Here is a 27593-nt window from a genome sequence, read left to right as displayed (position 1 = left end):
TCAAGTTAGAATTTTCTAATGCTCTTTAGGAGATTAGGAGCCTGAAAAGTTTACGATTTACAAAAACCATTAGGATCTTTTAAAAATTTGAGATTGATAGTCATTTGATTAAGAACTTGATATATCTGAGATGCTAATGTTTGAAAGAGGTTGATTTTGGTTAAACAATAGTAGAATCTTATAGAAGAAAAGGATAAATCTTTCTTGTTTTAAGGAAAACTTCAGCCGTAGTAAACATGGAAGATAAGGATAGATAGAACCTGGAGATGAATTCCCTTCATTAGAATTCAATCAGTTTTCAGCTGTCTTTTTGAACCCTTTTGTATCTTAGCATCGCACAGTCTCGAGGCTCGGGGATGATCCTTCTGAAAACGTTCTTTGGAATATTCCCAACTTAGAAATTCATTGAGGAAATCCATATATCGAAATTCACAGGGGAAGATCCTGACTTAGGAATTTATAGAGGAAGATCCCAACTTAGAAATTTACTAGTGACGATCCAAACTTAGAAATTTATTGAGGAAGATCCCAACTCGTAAGATAATATGATAATGTTATAAACCATAGATTAACCGCTAGGATCTTAATGTATGTTTAGAAATAAAAGGGTTGCCAAGTCAATAAAGTGTGAAATGATCCCATTATCCACATTCCATAGTTAGATATCGTGTGTCCAAGCGGGGTATGGAAACCGAAATACAGATGAAATAGGTTATTAACTATTTAATCTTTAAAGGGGATTAAGTAGCCTTGATCGGAAGAGAGTTGATCAATATTTTATTCATGGTTGCCATGATCTTTTCAGTTTCTGCATGTTGAAAATGTTAGCTTGGCTATTGGGTCTTAGCTTGGCTAACGCCCCTCTGATGCTTACATCAGTAATATCCTTGGAATAAAACTAAACAAAGGAAAGAAATGAGGGTAAGGATTAGGTGTGTACCTTGGCTTTATTATAACAAAATGTGATGAAATCAAAATACATAAAGTATTTGTTTTGGTGTATAACATTCCAGGATCATGGCAAGATACTTCCTTCTAGAGTAGCTAGCCAATATGCCCCATTTCATGCTTCTAAATCAATGCTAAAAGGTCCTTCCCATTTGGGTGCTAGTTTACCTGCTTTAGGATCCTTGGTATTCTAAAATGATTTTTTGAGGAGCATGTCACATAATTGGAATCTTCTAAATTTGATATTTTTATTGTAAGCTTTGGAAATCCTTTGTTGGTGGGCAGAAATGCAGATCTTGGCGAGGTCTCTCAGTTCATCAATTATGTCAAGATACTAAGTTAGGATCCCATAATTATTATCATGAGTCTGGAGTTGGTATCTTACCCATTGGAATCACTACTTCAGTTGGGATAATGGTTTTTGCTACAAATACTATGGAGTATGGGGTTTGACCTGTTTCCATTTTCGTAGTAGTTTTACCTGCCCATAGAACAAACGAAAGTTCTTATCCCATTTTCCTTTCTTTTCGCCTAATCCCTTCTTCAAGTTTTTACCTAGATGGTGAATTGGGGTTGACATTATCATATTGATTCCCCAATGGGTGAAAAAGTCTCATATTCTTTTGCTAATGAACTGGGATCCGTTATCACATATGATTTCTGTCGGTATCCTGATTCTACTCAGGATATTGTCTTTGATGAATGAAAACAACTTATTTATCTCTAACTTGAACAAAAGCTTCAGCTTCGATCCACTTTGAGAAGTAATCTGTCATTTCTAGCATGAAGACTTTTCCACCCGGTGCCTTGGGTAGTTTGTCGACTATGTCCATTCCCCACTTCATGAATGGCCAAGAAGAAATGATGGGGTGTAAAGGTTCTGCTGGTTGATGAAGGATATTACTATGTGTAACGTCCCAAAAGTATGACCCAAAAATTTCATTTTAAAATTTTTAAAACGGTAATCCAAAACATTTTCATACAACCAAGAAAGACCAAAGCGTATCACTACATCACAAAATATCAGAGTAATTCTCAAAATGTGGAATAAAGTGGTGTGTGCTCCGCAATCATCCCGTGCTCTTCCATTTCAAAACAGAAGTACCTGATACATAAAATGAAAACCGTAGGCACAAAGCTTAATGAGTTCCTCAAAACAACACATACACCCTTCATCGAGCCTCACCCAACATCGAGTCCCACCTTGCTTCTAGCCCTGCCGACCTAAAATCGGGCTCCACTCGATTTACATATATGTTAATCACTAGGCCCGTATGGTACACACATAAGCATAGAAACATTTAATCACACTAGCACATGCGATAATTACAAAGATAATAACAGATAATACAGTCATCGGGCCTCGCCCGACATTGTGCCCTGCTCGGTATACATACCAACGCATAACACATGCAAGAGTCATGCAAACATCTAGAACCTAACATAATAAACCATAGGCTGGCTGTTGGTCCGCTAAAATCCCCGCACTATCAACATAAAATAACATGTAATTAATAATTGGATCCTGACTCAAACTAAGAATCCAAACTAGAGTGAAGGACCTTTTTACCCTTTACATAACTTAGCCCAAGGCTAAGGCCCAAACCAACTATCTAAAAGGCCCAATTCCAAAATGATTACCCAAAGCCCAAACATGACCCAATCTTCAAAATTGGGCCTAAATCCCTTCATGGGCCTTCAACCAAAAGAGTCCAATAAAATAGCACCATCTTAAAAATATATTTATGATGGCCCAACAAAGCCCTACACTCCTAAGGTCCAACATGGGCCCAATATTGAATAGCCCAAAATTCCAAAGCCACTACTGAGTATGCGGGGTGTACGCAGCTCGTATGCCCAACATACGCCTCATATGCCTACTTTCTTCATTAAGCTCGTATTCGGTTAAGACTTCGACCCAACTCTCAGATCGTACTTCGTTAGGGTGACTTAGCATGTAAATTTGGCATCTTTACGTGCATGCATGGCTTAATGGGGCTCTAGAGCTCAAAAGAGATTAACAATGGGTCTTAACACATGCACGAGTCAATAAACACCACAAAGCTTGCCTTTTACGGACAAAAAGACGAAAATAAACCGAGATATGCCATCAATCACTTCTTGAGTGAATCAAGAAGCTCATCAATCACTCCAAGGACTCAAAAAGCATAAAATAGAAACATAACTAGATCTAGTGTCAAAGATTAGCAAGATGTGACCTTTTACCAAAAAGGCTGGCAAATAATGAGCTAATCCCGGATCCTCAAGCCTCAAGCACAACTCCAAGTGGTTCACTTCTTCTCCTCCTTAACAAAGCACCAACAAACACTCTTTATGGCTCAAAACACTCAAAAATACACTATGGTTTTGATTTCTAGACAAGGGAAGGTGGAGGCTGGTTAAACATGTCAAAAAAAGAAAATAATGGGGTTTAATTAGGGTGCAAACCCATAAAATTAGGGTTTGCTCACTCAGTGCGTACACCCAACGTACGTACGCCCATCATACGAGGGTGATGTCCATGACAAACTTAAGTGAGTACACTAAGTGTACCCAAAGAGTATTCCCAGCATACCAGCCAAGTACCAAGATATAAAGAGTTTTCACTTTAGGGTTTAAAAAGAGATATACCAGAATACGAACGTTACACTATGTCTTTGGCAAACATCAAACTTATGAGCATGTAAGAAGCCGTCCCTCTTCATGGTTGGACAGTAGTGTCCTGTTCTTAATACTTTGGAACATAAGGATCTACCCCCAATATGGTTTCCATAATCCCATTCATGAATATATTTCAAAAATTCCAGGGCTTCATGATCTTCTATGCATCTTAGATATGGGCCTCATATGTACTTCTTGTATAATACTCCTTGGATCATCACAAAGCATAAGACCCTCATTCTAAATGCTTTTTCACTCTTTTCTTCTTTTGGTATCATCCCATTTTGGAGGTATTCGATGATGGTTTGTTTGCAGGATCTTTCATTTTCATGCAGATCCTAAATTTTTGTTCCAAGATCCTGAACATTAGGATCATGGTGACGGGTTTGGAGATTAGGATCTTCGACTGTTATGATGCTAGATGTTTGATCATGGGTAGTGAGATCTTTTGGAAACTTGGTTGGATCTTCTATTATTGGGATCATTACATGGAATTGGGATCTTGGTTTTTAGTGGGATCTTGAGGGAACATCCTAGATTGGCTAGTGCGTCTTCTTCAGCGTTATCTTCTCTAGGAACTTGACTTAAACTAAAATTTGTGAATTCTGATGCTAACATTTTAAGTAAATGAAGGTATGGAACTAATCTTTCAACTTTGACTGTATAGGATCCATTGAATTGGTTATTTCTTAATAATGAATCGACATATCCCTGGAGATCCTTGATTTGAAGATCCTTACATAGTTCTAGTCCCATGATTACTGCTTCATATGCTGCTTCATTGTTAGTTGCATTGGGTTCGCAACTAACTGCCAAGGGTAGGACGTCCTCTTGTGGCGATTTTAGTATGATCCTAAGGCATGTTCGTGTAAAGTTAGATGATCCATCTATAAAGACTATCCATTTCCCCATGTTATCTTATTTTTGGAGTTGTTGAATTTCTAATTCTACCTCAGGTTGTAGATCGTCACTAAGATCGTCACTAAAATCAGCCACAAAATTTGCTAATGCTTATGAATTTATTGTGGATCTTGGGTGATATTTAATGCCAAATGTGTTGATCTTCACTAACCACTTAACCATCTACCAGACATGTCTGGTTTTATCATGACAATATAGCATGAGTTTCGAAATAATGTCTTAGTTTGGTAGAAGTTGTAACTAGTGCGAGTATCAATTTTTTAAGGATGAGAATACATAGTTTCAGGATCCAAGCGAATTTTACTTACATAGTAGATGGGATGCTGATCTTCATCAAGATCCTTGGCCAGAACCGCACTAAGAACATTTGATGAGACTGAAAGATAGATGAGGAGTGGTTCCCTGTCCAATGGTTTCACCAACAAAGGTGATGAACTTAAATATTTTTTAAGTTCTTGGAAGGAATATTCATGCTCTTTGGACCACTCAAATATCTTATTTTTCTTCAAGATATCATAGAAAGGTTTGCACCTTTTTGAGAATCGTGAGATGAACCTATTAAGGGTTGCCAATCTTCTTTATAATTTTTGGATATCCTTGGTTGAAGTTGGGGATTTTAGGTCGATTATGGCTTTGATTTGTTCCAGACTTGCCTGTATTCCCCTCTTAGTGACCATGTAACCAAGGAACTTTCCTTCCTTCATTCTAAAGTGGCATTTGGATGTGTTTAGCTTCATGTTGTATTCGTCCACTACTAGAAAAATAACCTTTTACGATGTGCACTGTGTGTCATAAAATGCTCAGACGACGCACAAATGCATGTCAAGGAAGGCCATGTCATAACGAGACACGAAACGCTTTTGCGCGTCTTCTATTTACGCTGCGCATTTATAACACGCATTTACAATGTGCAGTTACGACACGCAATGCGTATCAAAGAAGGCCCTGTCATAAAGGAAGACGACATGCAATGAAGAACTCATCATGAGGATCATCAATAACTCCTTCATACACCCATCTGCATATAGCCAATATATGGACAATATTAAGGTTTGGAAAATTGTAGAAAATAGAAACATAATTTCTATATTGGTAAAGGGGTAAAATAGTACCTTTTGGAGTATATAATTCGGCATTGTGACTTTATATATACCTTTCAAGTATGCAAAAATAAGCGGAATTTGCAGACTGTATCATTTTCCCAAGCAATGATCTCACCAAATAGATAGCAACCATTATTTTGGCCTGTTTAAATTTAAAATATATAAATAGATAAATAGCATATAAAGTATTTTAGTTTAGTTTGTTGACATACATACCTGACTTGTAGAAGGTTAAGAACTGTTGAACCCACAAAATTACTTGTTGATGCCTTTCTTATTAATGACTTACCTTACGAAGAATAGATGCAAATTCAAAAAGATGTTGGACAGTATAGTCCTTACAGCTTAAAATTTGAAGCATAACTCTTCTGACTGCCATCAATGATTCTAACAGGCTCATATGTAACTATGTACGATTCAGAATGCAGCTTCATTTTGTACTCAACCATGACAGCTGCATAAAATAATTCAACACATTAGCAATTGACAACTAATACTAATAAGAACAAGTACCAACCATGACCATCGCAAATCCTAGGCTAGTCCAAGATGACAGAAAATTTGCCAAAAATGCATACACAGTACTCTCTAAATTACATCGTGTGAGAATATTACTTTTTATCAGAATGGAAAGCTCCAGAGTTTATCCAAATACAAAGATAACATTAAGCATTGTGAATTGCACACCTGGATCTTACAAATAGTGGAATAAATATATTATGTGTTGTCCTCACTTGCATGATAGATAGAGAACAGAAGCTCCTGATAATGAAATAATCAAATTTGTAAGTTAAACTTTCAGAAGGCCTTACTTCTTCCAAGTTCCAACTATAACACAAATCCGTAAGTACCTACTTAGATTCTTTAAGGGTTCCTGGTTAAATTCGCTGACATCTCCCTTATGGAAATCCCTCAAACAACTAGCACCATAGTAATGATTTGATTTTGTGTTAAACTAAAGAGGTTCCGGTTATAATAAAATATTAAATTACCTGTGTAGCCTTTGGTTGAAACGGCTATTTCTGATCTGTTGACTTGGCTTATGAGAATTAGTGTCCATAGACAGTAGAGAGAAATCCCAATTTAATGCACGCCACAATGAACCACAATAATTTATTAGTCATTATTTTGATAGAAACTAAAAGAACTTAAAGAGTATCATTTCTAGATGGGAAAAATCTGGACTTCCTAACATGAGGTAGCTAAAATGCTCTTGACACCAATGCTCCACATATAACACAACAGTAAAGTATGAGCCACAACCCTATCAATTAATTAGGGAAGCAAATGAGAGAGTGCAATAGCAAAGAAGTCTTGCATCAGTTATCTTTCATAATTTGTAGACATAAACATCATAGTGAAATTAACTCAGAATGGCTGACTTAGCAACTACAAGGTAGTCAATTGGAAGCCAATAAACCTAGTAAATATAATGAAATAATAGTAAATTATAAAATGGAGCATATATATCATACTGCATTTAATAAATGTTCATTTTATAAACAGATTGGTTCCTGCTCTTCAACCGCTTTTCCTTCCAGATGTTTCCGCTTCTTCATATATAAAATTAATTATTATAAAATATTAATTAAATTAAACATCCCAAAAAAATAAAAAAATATTGGGGATTCATATCTTTATGGAATTTGAAGATTCGTTCCAGATTGTGTGTGTTGATTTCATCCGAAGCATAACGTGAACACCTGGTAAAAATAAAATATTATTTATTAGCTTAAATAATTTTTTGATTTGTAATATATTTATTGATTGATTACCTATCGGGATCCCAAAAATTATCAGAGCAAGTCCATTTTGAAGGAATGCAACCGTCACATTGACCCCATTGTTCTTGTGACCTGGAACCACAATAGGATAAGTTTAAGTTTTCCCCAACATCAGAGGCTAAATTGATAAAATGATGAAAGTACGTTCAACTTTTTTGTATTTTCTCCTTTTACTAAAACAAGGTAACCAAGAAAAATGAGTTTTTTTTCGGTGAAGCCATTTTAGTAGCTAAATCGATAAAATAATAAAAGTACAAGTGTTTTTCTTTATTTTGCCCTAGAAAAAATGGTTTATAGCAACCAACTATTTTGTATGTTCTTATTTAGCCACTTTAGTCATTTGGCGTCCACGTGACAGTTCTTATGTCACCTCAATCATTATATTATTTACTTTTAATATTTACTACGTAATATTTACCAAATTATTATATATTATTTGAATGAAGAAAGCTTTCAGTGTAAAACTATAAATGAACATATTGATCTATTTTTGTCTTCTATACATGTTAAATCAAACAGAAGCACCGATGGTTGTGATTTTGGATGAAGCCCGATTTAAATGGTGGTGTTTAATATAACTATAGTGACTAGTTGCCTTCCTATTAAAATGACTAAATGAGTCAGTTGGTTGCTATATTATGGCATAAACTCTAGAAAAAATGATAAAAATCTTGATAACTAATTTAAATGATTTAGTACGATATACAAGCAATGCCTATAATATCATTAACAGGTGAAAAGAAGTCTTACCCAGATGCATGCGATGTGAATACAGTCTTCTTGCCAAACACTGGTGGTTCCTAAATGAAGACAAAAAGATGTATAAAATGACAATGATGTTGGATAATTACTTAGAATTAATAGATCAAACGTTTTAATAAAGAATGCAACATTCAACCTGTAGAAATTAGAAGATTAGAATACAAAAGATGTTTGATAATTGATAGAAGCATACCTCTCCTAGACACATAGCATGCTACACAATTGAGAAAACTAGCTCCATGGCTTTGATTGTGTGAATAAATGAAACAAAAACTTTTCCAAGACTCATGTTTGTGAAAAGATTGCTTAAGGTGTGTACCATAGCCAATGGTAGGATTGCTACAAGCTGCAAATTAGCAAGTAATAATAAGTATCAGAAAAGATGATGTTAAGAGAAAAAATAAGTTCATTCATAATGACGATGATGATATACATGTACACACTGATTTTTGGTCATTTGTGAAGATTTAATGTCCAAATCAAAAATACAATGACACTTCCAACAACGAACTGAACTGTGGTGACAGTTATAGGATTGGGGAAGACTTTCAAAACCTGCATCGAGAAATTTTATTACTTTTCAAGTAAACAAGCTAATTAAAGATTGAAAAGAAATCAAATCTCAATGCATCTTTTTCTTTCATATATGGTATTACTTCATTTGGTCATATCCTACTGCTACAACTAGAATAAAAAAATGCACCTATATCTTACCTTGCTGGCCTGCTCTAAGTTCATCAATAAAAATGTAATCAGTTTAAATACTAGACAAGTTTAAATCACCCAAAATTACCGAATTGATCTACATTTTCCTGTGATGGACCTTTCAAAATAATTAAACCTTGCATAAACAGGTTCTACTTTGTTACTACAACTATAAAAGAACGCAATTAAGAAAACAAACGTATGTATTTTTTTTTTATCACACATATAGAAAACTCCGGCCTATAAATATACAATTTTTAAAGCATTTCACATGTATCTAAAAACATGCAGGAATATTATATGCATCGATTGAATCACAAACCTACCATTTGATACACCATGTGCAATCCAAGCCACAATCTCTAAAGAAACATGACGGATATAATACAAGAGAACTAAAATAGAAAAACGATGAAATTGTTTCACAAACCTTCCTGTTATAGATATTAAAGTAGATATTGAAAAGGTACCAAAGCACAAACAATGATCCTAGCGCAATTGTTTCAGCCAACTTCAACTTCCTCGCAGTCGCCGCTTCAGCGTCGTCGACACTTTCAGGAACCGATGCATCTTTAACCTCGAAACCATCAAATTCACGCTTCCAAGGTTAAGAGAAACATCATATTCACACTTCCATGAAGAGTTAGTCCATATGAGTTATTGGATCATAAGCTTAAGTGTAAGAATTAGGGTTTACATATGACTCTAGGAATTCTACAGTATATATGTATTTCGCTAAACCCTAAAATCGGGCTTGTGTGTTCTAAGTAGGACCTAGCCGATTTTGTCTCAAAACCTCTCTGTCAAGTCCTCCAATTATTCATGGTCTCTTGTGATTCCATTATAGGTGCAATATTTGAGGCACCAAGCTCTTAAAGGCCAAATACAACAAGATACAAAAAAGAGGGAATCTTTTTACTAGTTTTATGATTCAAATATCAAATTGTATGCTAGTTGTAGGCTTCATGCTTTGGATAATTTTATTGCATATATAACTAGAGAAAACTTAGATCCAAAGCAGTAGGGTTGTATGTGCACCATAGGGATGTCAGATTGCATCAAACCCAACAGACAAAATGTCAATAACACAAAAAAGTTGCATATAGTTAACCCCTTCGATGTAGATGGGTAGTTTAATCTCTCTAACCGTTTGATTAATTTCGCTGTTGAATCCTATTAATATTGGGGATATTTTGATTATCTGATATTTTGGGATGTTCATCTAGGTTAGAGAATCTAAGAGTATGATGTTCACCGATGATCCTTCGTCTGCAAGGATCCTTCTAACAAAGTGATTGGTGATGTATAGAGTTATTACCAATCCATAATGGTGAGGATCTTGGATGTTCTCTATGGATTGTTCATCGAAGTTGATTTCTTTCGTGGTCATTATCAATGTGTTCTTACGGGGTCTTTCTTCTTTCTCCTCCTTGGATACCTTAGCATGTCTTTTGGCCTGAGAGTAAGAAGTTCCACAGATATTAGAATCGCCATAAATAATGTTAGTTACCTTGGCATCAAAGGAGGGGATCTTAATTTTTCCAAGATCTTCATAGGGTCTTGCTCCTTATCTTTGGATCATTTTTTCCTTCTTCTTAAGATTTAGTTAAGATATCCTTTTCTCAAGAGATAGCTAATTTCCTTTCCTAAGAGCTATATAATACTCACTGACATGGGCAAAATCCTCTTTATATGTGCACCACTTAGATTTATCCTTCCACTCACTTGATTTTTCATTATTCCTTGTCCATTTTGACGTCTCACCAAGATTATGCCTTGCAAAGATCAGACCTGAAACACCCACAGAAAAGCAATAGTTAGAGATCCTAGGGAATTCATCTTCTCTCCCTTCATTATCGAGGGCATTAAGCCTATGATGACCAGGTGTGGAGTGTGGCTTTGATTTATAAGAGCTTTGGGTCAAGGACTCGGCCTTCATATTAGGATTGTCATATAAATTGGAGGTGTTGTTCCTTTTCTAAATTTCTTTATCTTCTTCAAGTTTGATGAGTCTTAGCATTTTACTTCTAACTTCATCCATTCTCATGAATCGAGTCATCACAAGATTTTCATAGGCTGGAGAATCCTTTTTAGGCCCATTTTCAAAACTTCTATGGCAGTGGCAATGTCGATATTGGGAATTTTCAATACTTCATTGCCAAACCTGATTACAAAATCTCTAAGGGATTCCTTAGGATCCTAGACTACTCGATATAGATCACTAGTGATCTTTTCCAATGTCTTGCTACAAGAGAACTGATAATTAAAAAGGTTAACCAAATCAGAAAAAGTAGTAATGGAGTAAAGAGGAACATTGAGGAGCCATTTCAAGGATGGTCCTATGAGGGTTGAACTAAGACTGCTACATTAACATGCCTCTTTTATGTGTGATGGGATGGTAATGATTTTCATTCTTTCTTTATATTGTACTATGTGCTCCTCGAGATCTGTAGTTCCATCATAGGGTTTCATGTTGGGTGTTTGGAAGCGTTTTGGAACTTCAGTGTCAGTTATTGAGGGAGTAAATCCCGCGATCCTATGGCTAGAAGGGGATACTCTAGGTATAGGTTGAATTACTCCTGGTATGCTCAAGACCATCTACCATTGTTGCTGAATTTCCCTAGCCATGAATGGACTTATTCTTGCATCAAGATCCACATAATTAGTATTAAAAGAATTATTTTTAAAGAAGTTGTCAGTATATTTGTTCATAGAGTAATGAAAGTTTCGTCAGGGTCGTGGATCACAGGAGTTTGATTGTATGTGGTTACACCCCCAGTCGGAATAGTGGCTGATTTTGGGGCTGTAGTCTCCTTACGATTCGTTGAGAATCCTACACTATCAAAATTTAGGATCTTAGGTTGCTAGATCAGGTGTGGATTCTTGAGGTTTGTGGATCATGCTCTTACTCTTTCCATTTCTTTAAGTAATGTTCTGTTTTCTTCCAGTTGTTGACTCTTAGGTTTCTTCAACATCTTCACCGTGGAGAAGAATTCGACATTGGACATCAAGACGGGAGGATCCTGGAATCCCTCAGATCCTAGATTTCCATAGCTAGTGATTGGAGAAGAGCTCTTCTTAGAGGCATCAAAATTTCTCTTCTGAACAGGAGGTCTACTTGGAGGTGGTGGAAGATTTTTAGAAGAAACGAGAGGAATAGAGGAAGAAGATAAGGTTGACTATGTAGATATGATTTCTTATAGTTATGAACACCATGACCCTACAGTGGGCGCCAAATTGTTTTAGTCAAAAAATGACTGATGGAATATCAAGCAAATTGTATGAGAGGTTGTGGTATTGCTTTTGAGAGAAACACTTGAACAAACGTTAGTATAAGATTATCGTTGCGGAATAAGTTAATCTCAAAGGATCATAAAAGCTCAACAATAATAAGTTAGATTTGTTAGATAGTTAGTTGCGGAATTATAAAGTGCTGAAAAGTAAAGGAAACATAAATGACAATAATTTATATCAAGTATACACCAAACTGATTCATAACGAGGTTTGCAATCAAACACAAGTGAGTATGCGTGATCAGTTTAAAGTGAAGAGGATCGTCAAAGATAGAGATATAAGAAAATGATCTAAATATTTCAAAGTGAAAGTTCAGAAAGATCAATAAGATATATGATAAGAAGAAGTGATAAAGAGATGTGTATTTAAACGTGAAGATGGAGACTCTAGTTATAGAGTTCCATAAAGTTACATCAAGAATAAACTGTAATAAACTACTGACTTCAAAGTGACTGTAAAAGGTTCACTAGACAATACAATGCTAATACGACAAGTCAGTTGATGTAACAAAAATCTTCACTGCGGTAGAGAGGTTGCAGTCCAAAACAAAAGTTCAACTGCGGTGGGGAAAAACTCCCTTGCGGTGACAAGGTTGATTGCAATAGACAGACTGATTGCGGATTAGTTTAGAGGTCACTTTATGTAACAACATTTTCCCAGAGAGTGACATCTACAATTTACTTCTTCACTTGTCAAGTTTCAAGAATTTGATGAGGATCCACGCGAACTTCCTCACTTCACCTAGCCAGTTGATTCTTCTTGTTGTTTCATACTTTACTTTATCTGTTCTGTGTTTGGACCTTTGAACCGAAGTCAGAGTCACTTCCAGTTGCCTTCAGGTCCGTCTATGTATAGCAGTAACAGGAATGAAGTATTTGATGTCATTGTTGGCTTTCTTGAACGTAACTCCTAAATTAGTAAATTTGGTTGCATAGAGAGACATTTCTTGATAGCCGTCAGTGAAGCTGGGTGCGGGTTCAAGTGGTGGAAAGTTAAACTCCTTGGCAAGCGTTGAGTGGATATCGGCATCAATCTTTCCGAAGTCACAAACAAGTCCCTTCAGAAACTCACAAGATTTCTCATAAACAATTTTCATCTTTGGGTGCTTTTCGGACTTGATTTGGAAGACTCTAGAAATTAGGAACACTTCTTCAGGATCCATGAAGGGGAAGTCAGCATGCGTCATGATGTAGTCATCACCTCTCGTTGTGAGTGTGTACTGAACAAAGTTAATCTTCATGATTCTTATCACTTTGAAATTCTTCACTGCGGATGGTCTGTCATTTGACCAAATGTTTTCAAAGGCAGACCTATGCTTAGCATGAAACTGATTCAAACGTTCAAATTCGAGAGGGAGTCTTTGATCCTCAGGAAGGCTAAGATCAAAAGGTTTGAAGACTGTGAACTATTTGGCGTTGGGTGAGATAGGAATATCCAAATATCCATCGGATAGAGGTTCAATATATGTCAGGATGGGTCTGTAATCATCATCAAAAAGTATTCTGGAGGGATTGACCGAAGAATTGATTAAGGTTTGGTCTATGGTTGTATCGAAACCATGTTCTTTCCATCTCTGCTCAGCGAACTTAGCTGCCCTCCAATCCTTTTTCCGTTGACGAGTAGATGGGGAGTCGTTTGTACGATCCGAGGACAAGGTAGGTTCCAAGTTTTTGAATTGCGGGGGAGTTTCATTCGAGGGTTGTTGCGGTGGAGTTTGTTTTGGAGAAGGTACCAGAGTTGGTTGTCTTGGAGAAGGTTGCGGGGTAATAATCGTTTGATGGATTGCACCATGACTTGGTATTATTGGAGGGGATTGATTTGAATGACTTTGATGCTAATGAAAGTGTAGTGGGGACTCACTTCCCCCTTTCGAGGAAACATCTATTTGTTGTTCCTCAAGCCACTGTTTAAGGCCATCAGTTTTGGAGAAAGTCTCGTTGAATTGATACTTGATTAATTCTGAGATTTGAAGATTGTTGGGAATTTCAGTGTTGAACAGCTATTTGTAAATCTCCTTGGTCCATCGAAGAATCTCATAAACACTTGAGTTAGCAGTGAGGGAACGCCTTAAACTATTGATTGTTGAATGAAGAACCGCAATGGTAGATTCATATGAGTTGTGGTTTCTTCTACCAGTTGTTGGGAATGGGTCGCTTGTTTTTCAAGAGAAGTCTTGAAGTCATCTTTCAATGCAGTTACCTTTTTGATGAGGTTATCAGTAGCTGCCATAAACTTCTTGCGATCAGCAGTGCGACTATTATCCAGGGCTCGAATACCCATTTTGATTTTCAAAAGGATGCGTTATGAGGCTAATCTTTCTCTGGTTTCCAATCTTTCAATTCCGTCAGCTAGAGACTGCGGGGTAGGGTTCTCTATGCTCTACGGTTGGCTAGTTGTCAGTGCGGCTAGGATTTGGTCGACTTTTGATTGAAGAGAGAGGAATTATTTTCTTGTAACAGTCAGCTTCTTCTTCTTCTTCTTCTTCTTCTTAGCCTTGGATTTTTAAGTGGATTGTTAGGATCCACTAGATCCTTCATCGTTAAAAACCACTAAAAATTCATCTGAGCTGGGAAGCTGTTGAACGTCATCGAGATCAGTGTCATCAAGTCCAAACATTGGACCTGAGTTGATCTCTACTGCGGTTCCATCATCATTAGAATCATGAGTTTCAGCGGTTGGGGGAGGTTTTGATGGTCCATCACCACCTTGAAGGTTTTGATCTTGTTGTATAGTAGCTTCCATCTGAGATACCCAATTTTGAATTTACAACATATCATGAACGGTCTTGGCATTGTTAAAAGTGTATGCCCTGTACTTGGCTACCATTTGAAGAGCTTCATCTTTCTGTTGTTTCTGTTGTTTCCGTTGGGCTCTTCTTTCTCAAACTACTCTCTGAAAAGCTTCAAATTTCTTGATTCCGGACTCAGTGGTTGGACGATACTGAGACCAACAATCTTCTGAACATACATCGTCAATTCCTTTAAATCGCACCGAGGTGTCCCTCGGTTTCGTGGTTCCTTGCACAATTATGCTCCCCACGACTAGACCACTTGTACGAAATGTTGGTGGAATAGGTTTTCTAAGCTTCCTCCGTCTCCTTGACCTGATGTCAAGTTTGGCCTCGGCTCAGTTCTGGCTAAGGCAGTAGAATTGCCTTGTTGTGTGACTGGTGTTTGAAGTGTGTGTGTGACTCGAAGAAAAATGGAGTTTAACTCCTCAGGCTAAAAAAAGTGTAAGTGTGATGCCCTGGAGACCTTAGGGCGAATCGAATGAATGGGATCCACTTAGGATTCGACTGGTGGTGTGTCTTCGTGTTGAGATGAAATAGATACACTTCTTTTATCTGAGTGGTGAGATGGGATATGAACGGGTGACCTTGCAGTAGCTCCAACGACTATTGAAGTCTTTTGAGAGACTACGATATGAGTCTTGGTGCGCATTTGGCTTTGACTTGGGTCAATTTCAATTTCTTACGTTTGAACACATCACCTAAAACTGAGGACTCATTATTAGTTTCATCAATGTTTACCGGAGAATCTTGGGAGGAAGATGTTGAATGTTGGACCGCAACAGAGGATCCTGTGGTCTTTCGTTTTCTCGATGGAACGCCCCTCTTTTTGATGATGTTGTAGGGAGCTTTCTTAGATATCACAGTTTGCTTAACCCTTTTGAATTTGGGTTGAGCAACCTGATCTACGGTAGGAGGGACTTGAATTGCAGCAGGACGGACTTCGGGATTGGGTGGAACTTGGGTTGCATTAGAGGTTGTGATAGTCAGACTTGGTTTAGGCGGGGAAGAGTGGTATGGTTCAACACCACTTGCAGCCATGATGTAGTCAACTACCTCAATAGTTGTGAGTTTAAGGGACTCCAAAGTATATCTAGGCAATCTCTTAATTGGTCCAAAAGTTGTTTGATCCTTTGAAGGGGTATACCTTTTCAAATTGCGAGTGAAAAATTGTGTCGAGTCATCACCGATATCAAGATTGACATCCTTATGTAGATCCGAGATGCATAGAGACCAAAAGTGAAAAAAAGTGATCTCAGTTGCATCTTTTCAACGAGCCTCCTTTGTAATATACTAGAAGAAATCATCCCATAGGATTTGTCCGTAGTTAACCGCATTACCAGTGAAGAAAATCCACATAATCTCTAGCAGTTTTATCCCCATATTGTCAGTACCGCCGGTGCTGCCAGAAAGACTTCTGATCACAAAGTAACTAACGAACTGTCACACTGTCGGGAGCTGATTGTTCTTGAATTTTCTGATTCCCTTCAACTTCTTCTTATAACCCATCTGATACATGGTTGAAATCACATTGTTAAGGTTGGGAGAGTAGAACTTCTTCGAGGGATGAACTCAAAGATTGATTGCTTCTAAAAACTTGGTCTTGGTTAGAACAGCCAAAGAGTCATCAACCATATTGAGATGCACTTCTTGAAGATTGTGGCTTGGGCGAAATGTAGAGAATGTGCATTTGAACAGAGTTGGTAGAGTAACAACTTCAACGAACGAGTTGAGAGCACCACAAAGAGGATGCTTTGGGAGAAATTTGATCATCATTCGGAGTGCCTCATTGTATGATGGATGATCTTCAAAAATTGATTTGAAGTTGCTTGATGCTATGGACGAAGTGCGATCTTTGATGGTAGTTTCTGAGCCAGTGGGACGAACAAACCCAAAAGCTTTTGAATGTCTCTTTAAGATACCCGATTTCACTATTTTTGTAGTAAAATTTTAGAACTTACAGGAAAGAGTTTGAGCAAGAGGATGAGGAAGATGAAGATCATTTTTATGGATTCCGAAAGCGCAAAGCGATCTTGGGAGAAATTGGGGTGTTTTTATACCTTCAGATTTGACATTTTATCGTAGTTAATTTGTTCACAGCTGTTAAAAATAAAAACCTTTGGGTTTTTACCATTATCAGCCACAAATAAAGAAAAGAAAAGAAAATAAATCTCTTTGAAAGTCAGAGCATTTAATTCATGCCAAGCCCATGTTCACACGTCGATAAATCGTGTGGTGGGGGTTTTTATACGTTGTGAAAAAGCAAAAGTTAAAACGGATTAGACCCTAAACGGTTGTGAGACATGACCAGTTAAGAAAAAAGATTTCTTAAAAGATTGCGTTTTATGGAAAAACGATTTATTTGTTTAATAGCCTAAAATAGGTCTGACTAAGGAAAAAGAATTTAAAAAAGACTGAAATATTGTATGCGACAAAATGAATGGTTAAAGAGATTGTTTGTATTTAATGAAAAACATTAAGTAGCATACAAAAGTCTTAATTTTTTGAAGAGATTGAGGAATCATTTATTGCAAATGTGATTGAGTTCAGATGACTGCGGTGTCATTGGTTGAAAATGTGGATGGATTTAGGTGACTGCGGTAGACTGCAGTTTAACTGCGGTGGCGTAAACTGAAGGAACACTTGACAAGAAGTTAGAAATAAAAGAAATAAAGGACCCAAGGACTATATGGAGATCGTATATGATTGCGGTATACTGAGTATACTGAAAATATATATAATGAATATATAATTCTAGAACCATAGTGGGAAATGCTTCAAGAGTTTTACTTTGAAAAGAAGCAATTCTTCCACACTTGGAGACCAGATGTGGTCTGTGCTCGTAATCAATTCAAAATGAATTGTGGGTCTGGATTCATCATTCCAAGCATTTCTATAAAGGGATTTAGTTTTGTAGCATCAAGTGACTTGGTAAAAACGTCATCGATTTCCTCATGAGTGGGAACAAAAATCAGTTTGATATTACCTATGAGGATGTGATCCTTGATGAAGTGGTACCATAGTTCAATGTGCTTCGTCTTCGAATGGTGAATAGGATTGTGAGAAATCGCTATAGAACTCTCTAAATCACTGTAAATTGGTACCCACAACATTCTATATTAGTAATCCATGAGTTGAGTCTTCATCCATAGAACTTGGGAACAACAACTGGCTTCGACCACATACTCAGCTTCTGCGGTAGATAGTGTGACGCAATTTTGCTTCCTTGAAGACCAGTTGAATAGTCTTCCTCCTAGGAATTAGCATCCACCTGAAGTACATTTTCGATCAAAACTACGTCCAGCATGATCCGAATCCGTGAAAGCTTGAAGGCAGAAGTCATTTCCCATGGGGTACCAGAGGCCTAACAGTTTGCTTTCCTTTAAATATCTAAGTATTTGCTTGACTGTGGTCAAGTGAGATACTTTGGGATCCGCTTGGTACCTCGCACATAAACCTGTTGCAAAGACTATTCGTTCTGCTTGCGGTGAGGTACATCAATGACCCAATCATTCCACGATAAGTTTTGTGGTCAACCGATTCTCCAGTACGATCAGCTGAAATCTTGTATCCGAAAGCCATTGGGGCCTTGGCCGAGGAACTATTATCAATTGAGAATTTCTTCAGCAACTCAGAGGTATATTTCTCTTGATGAATGAATATCCCTTAAGGGACTTGTTTGACTTGTCCTAGAAAGAAATTAATCTATCCATTCATACTCATCTTGAATTTACTTGTCATGAGCTTTGCAAAGTCATTCACCATACCCTGACTAGTGGATCCAAAGACGATATCATCTACATATATTTGGACAAGCATTAAGTGATTACCATTTGCTCTTCTAAATAAAGTGGGATCAATCACACCTGTTTTGTATCTAGATGTGACAAGAAAATCTGAAAGAGTCTCATACCATGCCTTTGGAGCTTGGTTAAGACCGTATACTGCTTTTTCTAGCTTGTTGCAGTGTTTTGAAAATTCTTCACTTTCGAAACCCGGAGGTTGTTGCAAGTAAACTTCTTCCTTTAGTTCTCCGTTCAGGAAGACACTTTTGACATCCATTTGATGTAATTTGATATTTTTGTGTGCCACATACGCTAAGAAGATGCGTATTGCTTCCATTCTGGCTATGGGGGCATAAGTTCATCATAGACAACGCCCTCAAGTTGACTGTACCCTTTAGCCACTAGCCTTTCTTTGTTTCTTACTACCGCACCAGACTCATCAGGCTTATTTTTGTGTACCCATCTAGTACCAAAGATTGTATGACCTTTTGGCCTCGGTACTAGTTTCCATACTTTGTTTCTTTCAAACTCAGTTAACTCCTCTTGCATTGCGGTGATCCAGTCGGGCTCTATGAGTGCTTCTTTTATGGTTCGAGGCTTGACTGAGGACATGAAAGCTGCATAGTGGCAGTGATCCATTAAATCACTAGAGGATTGAGTTTGTATACCTACAGATGGGTTTCCAATGATTTGACCCGGTGGTGATCCTTTGTCCAGATGTGAAGACGAGGTTGTTGATGATCAGCTTTTGTGGTGGAGGGAGTATCATCAACGTCAGATGCCTCTCCCGTAGGAGAAGGTAGCTCCCCTTCGACATGGAAGTAGCCTGTAGAATTATCTTGGACTATAGGATTGTGAGTATCATTTGAAGGAAGTTCCCCCTGAGCTGAGGATGGGTCCCCCTGAATCAGAGATGGTTCCCCCTAGATTGATGAGTGACTAATAACCCTTGGATCTGATCTTGTGTCAATGTTCTCTACCTCTTTATCTCCAGAGTCTGAGGAAACATTTGATTGATTATTGACTTTGCAGATGGATACCAGAGCAACATCTTCTAGTACTGGAACCTCGACGGTGGTCACTTGAACATGAGTTGAACTTTCCCCCTCAACCGGAGAGGTGGAAGTATTGAGTGAGACATCTTTAGATAAGGTTGGACCATATACTTCAGCATGTTTTTGTTGAGCTACCAGAGTCACAAGAATTTCAGAGAGATGAGTTGTCTCGACTGGGTCAAAGAGATCATCATAGTTGATTTCAACTATATTTAGGGGACCCGAAGAGACTGCGATATCACTTTCCAATATTGCTTTACTTTCACTTGACGAATCAATGTTACATACATAGTAGTCATCAAATTTGACATCAAAGCTTTCTACTATCAGTCTTGTGCGTCTAATGAGAACCCGGTAGTCCACTTTATTTATTGAGTAGCCAAGGAAAATGCCCTCATCTCGATTTCGGTGCAAATTTGTTAAGGTGATCCTTGTTGTTGATCATAAAACATCTGCACCCAAAAATATGGAAGAATCTGACATTCAGTTTGTGGTTGTTAAGACCCTCATATGGAGTTTTATTAAGACGCTTGCAAATGATGCTTCGGTTTTAAACAAAGCATGCAGTTGCTACTCCTTATGCCCAGAAGTATAGAGGAAGAGTGGCAAAGTTTAACATTGATCTAGTTGCTTCGACCAATGTACAATTCCTTCGCTCTACTACTCCATTTTGTTGCGGTGTGTAGGGAGCTAAAAAGTTGTGACTGATGCCCTTGGAAACCCAGAAACTATTCAAGAGATGATTAGTAAATTCAGTTCCATTGTAACTTCTTATTCTTCTAACTGGTAACTTGATTTGAAGCTCGGTTTCCTTTATGAATTTGATCATGACCTGCGGTGTGTCTGATTTGAGTCTTAGGAAGAAGACCCAAGTGAAACCTGTGAAGTCGTCAACTATATCCAATATATACTTTTTGTGATGAAGACTGGCTATGGTAGATGGACCGCAGAGTTCAATGTGAAGTAGCTCTGGTGGCGCAGCAATTGAAGAATAAAAAATCATTGGATGGCTTCCATATGCTTTCTTTTCACACTCACAAGTTGGGCAAAGTGTATCGTTTTTGTACTTTAAAATGGGGAGACCATGGACCAGTTCTTCAGTGAATGGGTTTTTGATATCAGTGAGACTTTGAATTTGATCAAGCAGGTGCTTCCATCACTCGTCGTTATGTAGCAATATTCATTATCAAATTTTATTTGATGACCTGCTTTACATAGTTGGCCCACACTGATTAAGTTGTGTTTGATACCTTCTACATAAGCACCATTTTGAATTGAGAAATTTCTCGTAGTCAATACACCATATCCCCTGATGATTCCATTGGCGTTGTTCCCGAACGTGACATTTCCACCGTTACAAATAGGCCTAAAGTCTCGAAGGTATTCTAACCTTTCAGTCATGTGCAACGAGTAGGCACTATCGATTAACAACTACTCTTCTTGTTCCTCCTTGCATATTGCCTGAGAAATTAAACGGTTAGTTTGGGCACCTAAACACATTTGGAGCCCGGAGTCACATGCGAGACTTTCTTACTAGATGCATGCACGTGAGTTGTAGAAACAATTTTTGTGTTAGTTCGTAAACCTAGTCTTGGGAGCTTGGTAACTTTTGAGATGTTACGAGGTTGGATAGGACACAACATTTTCAGCGGATAAATCCAAAAGAAATATTTTTCTCGTTTATCCAGACACCATATTTGGTCAATGGTTTGAAGGATGTAGTTCGAGGCTTGTCTCTAGTCTGTGAGTCGTGTTTGGGTACGGTGCTATTGGAATTTGGAAAAAGGTTTTGCATGTGAATTATTCTTAGGTTTTGACCTGACAATTGATTGAAATGAGTTTGAAGGTTCAGGAGTTGGTAAAATACATTTCCACTTTGGATCGTTTAAGGAATATGTTTGAAAAGAATATCTATGATAAGACGTGACTTCCTTTTGGAATTTCGTAAGAGTGTTTGAAAAAACTTTTTTTGTTGCACACTTCTTTTTGTCAGATCCTTTGACTACCGTGATTTTTGAATGATTTTTGGCAGTAGTGGATTTTTCAAAGTTCTTTTGTTTTGAAACCTTGACATTTTTGAAATTATTATTACATTCAGTATCCCGCTTTTTGCCTCGGGATCTGAGTTCCTGTTTGAAAGCTTGTTTTGCTTGGGTTTTTGGAGAACCGCAGTTAGAATGTTTAACTGTGGTTTGTTGAAAAACATTGACTGTTTTAAAAAACATGGACTTGATTCACCTGAACTAGAAAATTCAGGACTTTGTGAACATTAACCATATTCAAAGTTTTCAATTGGTAATTCGTGAAGGATAGGCTGAATAGTCACTGTGCTTTTGACTGCGGTTTGTGGTGCGGATGACTGGACAACCACAGAGTATGTAAAAGATGGTTCACTATTGGGACATTTTATGGAAGGCAAAGGTGAACAATTTACAAATATTTATGGTCCTTCCACAAGAATTTCTTCATCAACATCCGAAGAAAATCGAGAATTGGGACAATTTGTATCAAGGATGGGTATTTGATCAACTTGGTTAAACAGGGGAATCAGGAAGAATTTCCTCGATGAGACAAATGTTACTCAATTCTTGAAGTCGACCGAAGTGGCATCTTTTGTCTTCAGGAAATGTTTTATCATTAAATGGATAATGAAACTCATGATCCAGTGGGACATATGGTTGATCAACATTGAAATGGGGAGTTGAGTCCTCATTGGTTGAGTACCCATTATAATTATATTCTTACTAGCATAACACTTATGCTCCTACTAGCTTTGACATGTATCCAGAAATAAGCTGGACTTTTAGAACTTATTGACTTTGTTATCAAAGTTCAGATTTCTGATACAAGATGCTTCGATAAGCCTTTATCTAAGCTCATACACCTTTTATTAGAAAGCTCATATGTGTGTCTAAACTATTTCAGAACTTACAGCAATAAGTTTTGAATGTTCAAACTATTTGTCATTTCTTACAATTCGAACTATGAAGAGGGATGTCGTAATCATAATCGAATTTGAGAACACAATTAACACATTTTCTATCTCCTTAAAATCTACTTAGTGAAAGCGTTTCCTCACAATCATTTTCATGAATTGGAGAGAAACCTTATGTCACTTAGATTTTATGGTGAGTGTGTTCCTATACATGTGAATTTGTTATTTCCAACCATTATCATAGGATAAGGTCTCTGACAAACTCAACCTCATATGGACTGAACTTGTTCATTCTTAATTTCTTGCCACGTGGGAGCATAATGGCCTACCATGTCTTCTAAGCTGTTAAGCAGCTCACCCTTGATAATTAATGAACTTTTACTATTCAAGGTGCTTTGCCTTATGCAAACAATTAAGAACTCATAGAACTCAGATGCATGGTCAACTTTAACTGGAATGGGCATAAAAACAAGAATATGTCAACACAATAGGTTACAAACCTCAAGTCGTGTGCTAGTGATACACAATAGGTTTATTCTTGTTTCGTTCCTGAAACTTTTCAAGATCTTTAAGACTCCCATTGACTTCTTGACATATAAGATTCTCTGTCAAGAAACATTCCTTGATAAACAAATATTCAAGAGTTAGTGCGGTTTCTTATCAAGATTAACACTTCGCTTAATTGGTCTTAGTTGGTCTTTCTCTTATCTAAACATCACAACTACCAATATCAAATCTCCAAGAGCAAGAAAACTTTTCTACTCCAATTTTCAAGATGTGTTTTAAACCTACTTAAGACAAGTCACTCAAGACACAATCTTGGAGAATGACTCTAAGACTTGATCTTGGAACGAAGTATGACGCACCTTAATTGATTTAACCATTTCAACAATTCATGATTCCTCTTCTTAGCCATACAAATGCACTAAGGTGTCCTTAGAGGATCAATTGTGATATGGTTGTATAATCATTAAGATGATCATAAAACACGATACTAAAGTACTCTCCTTTCCTTTTAGATTGGAGAAACTTTTTATCATTCTGCCTAATTTGATTCTTCTTATTCATTCTGATATACCTTGAAACTTTTTTCAATGTTTCAGAATTACACTTAAACTTGTAATAATAACCATATTTACTAAACTCTTAGTAAATCATGATGAATAGTCTTATCAATCTTTGTGGTGGACCTGACTAGTGCACAACAAAGTGTACAAGGTCCCCTAGTCCTTACTTGACTCACATACATATGTGAAAAAGGAATTAGTCTTAATTTCCAAAAGATGGATGTTCACATTCATCATACAATACAATTTGCATGATTCCAAGTTTCTATCCAATTGAAACATGGTGATGAGAATCTTTCCTTATTTGGTAACTTTAGACACTACCACAAATGAAAGAATCAAATCCATAATGCTAAAAATAGTAAAATACAAATATTAATTTTCACAAATGTCATTGCAAGGAAATATAAAATAAGATAAAATCAAAAAAGAAAAATTAGTTACAAAATGCAGAAAACTTTTCCTTACAATGCACGTATATATGAAAACTATGTTTCTAAATATCCCTAAGCAATCTATCAAAACTCCTAAGCAGCAACTCAAAAATTCTGATCATCGAATCATGCGATCGAAATCCATCTCTTCGCGATCAGACTCAGCCTACTCTTTCTTTAAGCTTCCTTTCTCTTCTTCGATCCTACAAAACATCAAAATATGATCTCATCACATCATGTATTAAGAATCCATAAGTGGGAACTTAATAGAGTTAGATAGTTGACTTACCTAAAGCAAAGTCATACATTTTGACTTTACCATCCTCACGATCTTTCAGGTAGACCCGACAGTTTCGCATCCAATGCCCCTTCTTTTCACAATAGAAATAAACTGACTCTCCAGAAATGGTACACGAGAGAATCACAAACTTAGCCTTTCTCTTTACCACTTGGTCAAACGGTTTGACCTTGGCCTTTCCATTGGGAAGAGATATCTTTTCTGGACTTCCAGTGTCGCCATTATCAATATCCACGGAAATTTGGGAAATTGATCTTCCAATCAAATTTGCTTGACCTGTGCGCCAAATCATTGTTGATTCAGTATCAATTAGCAAATGGGTAAGATCAATAAGCGTCACGTTGTGGTCTGTCATATAGTAGTCTTTAACAAACTAACCATATGACTCGGGAAGTGACTGAAGAACCAAGTCAACGGCCAACTTCCTTAACACAATGACTCTTAACATTCCCATCCTGTCAATGTGTGACTTCATCTCCAAGACATATGCACACACAGACCTTTCATCTTGGTGTTTTCTTGCCAATAGACTTTGAGTGACCCTGAACTTTTCAAGTCGACGAATATGTGGGCCAGGGAGAATTATTCGAGTGGGTGGAGGAAGTGAAGTATGATATTGTGGAATAGCATCTTCATGTGGAAAGCTTTTTCCAATAGGATAAGGCAGAGCATAGTTGTCTGACATAGACATCTATAGGGGGAGAAATTCAAGTTAGTTAATTTAAGTCCTTAATATAACACCCAAAATGAAATATTAAGGCTAGGACCCAACACAATATTCTACAATTCAGAAGAGGGATGTCGTAATCCAATTATAAAATATTTGAAGGTAGGTAAATGACCATTTACCAATTTCCACCATGAAAAACGAAAAAGAGCATTAGATTTTAAATGAATTGAAATTCCTAGATTCTTTGAGATTCATTGAACTTTTCAATGGCATGTTTAATCTCAATTATGCCCTTCAAGTTTGTGGCTGGGATAACGAGGATCACAAACAAGGTGTGAATAACCATGCAAATTAGCTTGGTACTCTCGAAGTCATTTATCACCAAATCAATGTGCTGGTTAACCACACACGCTCCATTGATCTATAACAAACTACGAGCTACCCATTTCCATTCTTCATTAGTCCCATATTAGTGTGCATGTTAACCACACACACTCCACTAATGTCTAATAAGGTGCAATGTGCAATTTCATGGGTTAGTATCAAATTCACATTTTTCCTAAGTAACTAAGATTGGGATTTTATAAAGTGTTTAGTTACTTTATGTTTCATTATACTTTTAATAAGAATTTAAATGTCATGTCAAACCCGTTCGTCTAACGACCCTCCACTGGTCAAGGGTGCGGTGGGTAAGAGTGGATACCCAATGGCGGCCATTTTACAGGCCGCTTCCTTAAACACCTCTTATAAAGCACCTTCGTGAATGAGGCCTACTAACGGTAAGACTGACTTTTAACTTATACATATATAATATATTAAACTTTTAATTTTATATAGTATAAGGGTGTATTTTAAACATTTAAAATACTAGGTGGTTTAATCTATTAATTAAACTAGACTTTTAATTTAATTAAACTCAAACCATATCATTATGAAATTATTAATTCTCTTTTAGGTAAACATTTTAATCAATTTAATAAAGTTCAGAAGGTCTAATTGAACTATTCAAAAACATCAAGGTTCAAAATATAAAAATTCAAAATTGAAAACTATTTAATTAATTTTTAAGTTATGAACCCAAGAGTTGCATCTTTTGAAACCTTTCAATTACTAGATGTTTTAGAATTCAATATTTCAAATTAAAACTTTATAATTAAAATTTTCAAATTCCAAAACTTGAGGCAAGTTTTGAAACTCTTCAAAATTTTTGGATTCCATAACTTATGGACTTAAGGTTTAATGAATGAGACTATTCAAGTTCCATAACTTGAGGACAAGTTATGAAACTCTTCAAGACCTTTGCAATCCCATAACTTAAAGAGTTTAAAGTTTCATGAAGGATACTTTTCATATTTTATAACTTGAGGACAAGTTATGAATCTCTTCATGAAACACTTAGATCAAAATATAAACTAATACAATTATCATATAACTTATCATTTACCAATTTGACCTAATTTAACTCTTATTGCAAGACAATTCTAATAAAACATTACAAATAATCAAATTATCATATAATCAAAACATTATCTTAAAATTTGATAATTGTCTTTTTAATTTTGTATGATGGAAATCATTATCTTATCACAAAAACAATTTTTTTTAATAGTCAAAACAGTCTGTGGTAATGATTCTAATCCAAAACATGGCCAAAAAACTGAAACAAAATCGTCCAATGAATAATCACCACGTTGTGGTGATCATGCAGATTCCAAAAATATGATTTTTCTTGCTTTGAACAATTAACCAATGCATCAATATAAAGGAAAACACATATGGCTCTGAAACCGCTGTTGGGTTTTAAGTACTATAACACTCCTATGGTGCACATACAACTCTAATGATTTAGATCTAATTTTTCTCTAGTTATACATGCAACAAAAAATTATCCAAAGCATGAAACATAGAGCAAACAAATTTGGTACATGAATCATAAAACTAATTAGAAGAATTCCTCTTATTTGTAGCTTGTAGTTGTTAGTCTTTCAAGAGCTTAGCACCTCAAGTGTGATGTCTCAAACAAGTAACAAACACCATGAACAAATGGAGGATTTTGAGAGAGAGGCTAGAACCACAAAAATAGGCTAGGGTTCTCATAGAAACCTTGGGGTAGTGAATTTGGAGTTAAGGGTTACCTTTATAGTGTGGACTTCTGTAACACCCGTAATCAGAAAGACCAAGAGAGGAAAGGAAACCCTAAGTCAAAGAGGTCAACTCGTCAAGTCCAGGGTGGAACTCGACGAGTCCGAGCGGGATCCGGGTCGAAGAGTAAGTGACCGACTCGACAAGTCGGCAAGAGGACTCGGCGAGTCCGGTCTGAAGAGGAAAACCCTAAATCCGGGACTTTTTGCACCATATTAACATCTCATTCTCTCCCTTAGGA

The sequence above is a fragment of the Lactuca sativa genome, chromosome 8 (assembly GCF_002870075.4).
Source record: "Lactuca sativa cultivar Salinas chromosome 8, Lsat_Salinas_v11, whole genome shotgun sequence".
NCBI lineage: Eukaryota > Viridiplantae > Streptophyta > Magnoliopsida > Asterales > Asteraceae > Lactuca > Lactuca sativa.
This window is presented reverse-complemented; position numbering follows the sequence as displayed.